The sequence below is a fragment of the Triticum dicoccoides genome, chromosome 4A (assembly GCF_002162155.2).
Source record: "Triticum dicoccoides isolate Atlit2015 ecotype Zavitan chromosome 4A, WEW_v2.0, whole genome shotgun sequence".
Lineage (NCBI taxonomy): Eukaryota > Viridiplantae > Streptophyta > Magnoliopsida > Poales > Poaceae > Triticum > Triticum dicoccoides.
In genome coordinates, this window is record NC_041386.1 from 157,775,673 (window position 1) to 157,779,015 (window position 3,343).

A 3,343-nucleotide genomic window follows, 5' to 3' on the forward strand; every position below is an offset into this window, starting at 1 on the left:
GATGAGAGTTTCTCACTCGTATCTATGCTTAAGTCTGTCTGAATCATGTTAGCAATTGCCGCATTTTATGAAATCTGCCAAATGGATAAACAAAACTACATTCCTTAATGGATTTATTTAAGTAGAGTTGTATATGATGCAACCAGAAGGTTTTGTCAATCCTAAAGGTGCTAACAAAATATGCAAGCTCCAGCAATCCATCTATGGACTGGTGCAAGCATCTCGGAGTTGGAATATACGCTTTGATAAGTTGATCAAAGCATATAGTTTTATACAGACTTGCGGTGAAGCCTGTATTTACAAGAAAGTGAGTGGGAGCACTACATCATTTCTGATAAGTATATGTGAATAACATATTGTTGATCGAAGATAATGTAGAAATATTCTGCAAAGCATAAATGAGTGTTTTAAAGGAGTTTTTCAAAGAAAGACCTCGATGAAGCTGCTTACACATTGAGCTTCAAGATCTATAGAGATAGATCAAGACGCTTGATAAGTTATTTCAATGAGTACATACCTTGACAAGATTTTGAAGTAGTTCAAAATGGAACAGTCAAAGAAGGAGTTCTTGCCTGTGTTGCCGGGTGTGAAGTTGAGTAAAGACTCAAAACCCGACCACAGCAGAAAATAGAAAGAGAATGATAAGTCATTCCCTATGCCTCAGTCATAGGTTTTATAAAGTATGCTATGCTATTTACCAGTCCTATTGTATACCTTAGCATCTTTCTGGCAAGGGAGTACAATAGTGATCTAGGAGTAGATCACTGGACAGCGGTCAAAATTATCCTTAGAGGACTAAGGAAATATTTCTCGATTATGGAGGTGATAAAAGAGTTCGTCATAAAGAGTTACGTCGATGCAAGCTTTGACACCGATCTGGATCACTCTAAGTCTCGATCTAGATACATATTGAAAGTGGGAGCTATTAGCTAGAGTAGCTCCGTGTAGAGCTTTGTAGACATAGAACTTTGCGAAATACTTACGGATCTGAATGTGACAGACCTGTTAACTAAAATTATCTCACAAGCAAAACATGATCACACCTTAGTACTCTTTGGGTGTTAATCACATAGCAATGTGAACTAGATTACTAACTCTAGTAAACCCTTTGGGTTTTGGTCACATGTCGATGTGAACTATGGGTGTTAACCACATAAAGATGTGAACTATTGATGTTAAATCACATGGCGATGTGATCTAGATTATTGACTCTAGTGCAAGTGGGAGACTGAAGGAAATATGCCCTAGAGGCAATAATAAAGTTATTATTTATTTCCTTATCATGATAAATGTTTATTATTCATGCTAGAATTGTATTAACCGGAAACATAATACATGTGTGAATACATAGACAAATAGTGTGTCACTAGTATGCCTCTACTTGACTAGCTCGCTGATCAAAGATGGTTAAGTTTCCTAACAATAGACATGAGTTGTCATTTGATTAACGGGATCACATCATTAGGAGAATGATGTGATTGACTTGACCCATTTCGTTAGCTTAGCACTTGATCGTTTAGTTTGTTGCTATTGCTTTCTTCATGACTTATACATGTTCCTATAACTAGGAGATTATGCAACTCCCGTTTACCAGAGGAACACTTTGTGTGCCACCAAACGTCACAACGTAACTAGGTGATTATAAAGGTGCTCTACAGGTGTCTCTGAAGGTACTTGTTGGGTTGGCGTATTTCGAGATTAGGATTTGTCACTCCGATTGTCAGAGAGGTATCTCTGGGCCAACTCGGTAATGCACATCACTATAAGCCTTGCAAGCATTGCAACTAATGAGTTAGTTGCGGGATGATGTATTACGGAACGAGTAAAGAGACTTGCCGGTAACGAGATTGAACTAGGTATTGAGATACCAACGATCGAATCTCGGGCAAGTAACATACTGATGACAAAGGGAACAACGTATGTTGTTATGCGGTCTGGCCGATAAAGATCTTCGTAGAATATGTAGGAGCCAATATGGGCATCGAGGTCCCGCTATTGGTTATTGACCAGAGAGGTGTCTCGGTCATGTCTACATAGTTCTCGAACCCGTAGGGTCCGCACGCTTAACGTTCGTTGATGATATAGTACTATGAGTTATGTATGTTGGTGACCGAATGTTGTTCGGAGTTTCGGATATGATCACAGATATGACGAGGAACTCCGGAATGGTCCGGAAGTAAAGATTGATATGTGGATAGTAGTGTTTGATCTCCGGAAGGGTTCCGGAATTCACCGGAAGGGGTTCCAGATGTTTCCCGAAATGTTTGGGCACGAGAACACTTTATCTGGGCCAAAGGGGAAAGCCCACGAGGTTTTTGGAAAGCACAAAAGGAAGTTTTGTGGAGTCCAGGGGCCATACGCCAGGGTCCCTGGCGTCTGGGTCCAGACGCCGGGAACCCTGGCGTCTGGCCCTGGAGTCCGAGAAGGACTCTCGCCTTTCGGGTGAAACCGACTTTGTGGAGGCTTTTACTCCAAGTTTCGACCCCAAGGCTCAACATATAAATAGAGGGGCAGGGCTAGCACCCAAGACACATCAAGAAACACCAAGCCGTGTGCCGGCAACCCCGTCCCCTCTAGTTTATCCTCCGTCATAGTTTTCGCAGTGCTTAGGCGAAGCCCTGCGGAAATTGTTCTTCACCAACACCGTCACCACGCCATCGTGCTGCCGAAACTCATCTACTATGTAAGATCCCAAATTTTCAATTTGGCATATTATACATAGGTCATCCATGCATATCATATTTTATTGCATTTTCGTTTTGCAATCCTCAAAATCCTAAGCAACTCAAGGACCCTCGGAGAGAGTTGGGGATTTCCCTGGTTTTCATATTTGATTTTTATCAAATAGTGGAACGAGGATTTGGATTTTAATTATTTTTCCTTCCTAAAAATATTTCATTTTAAAATATATGAGAGGAGATAATATGACTTCTCCAAAATAATTGAAATATTGGAGGAAAATATTAAAATCATTTATTTGATTTTATTTGGATATTATTTGCATTAGAAAAATTGCACGTTTTCAAAATTGCATTTTAGGGCCAAGAAAATGTTCATCTCGTTCTAAATATTTTATTTAGATGGTGAAATTTTGCTTTGGCATTTTTAGGTTTTTATTTTATTTTCTAGGGTTTTATTTCTGTCAGCGTAATTGTTTTAGAAAAAATGTTTCCCGCACCCGACTGGGCCTAAGGCCCAGCCGAGCCAGGCCGGCCCAAGCCGCCACCGCCCCGCGCGCGTGCGCCGCCCCGCCGCCGCTCGGACCGGAGTCCGAGCCGGACTCCGCCTCCACCGCGTCTTGTCCCCTCCCCCAAGTCGCCGCCCCCGCCCCCTTTATAAGCCG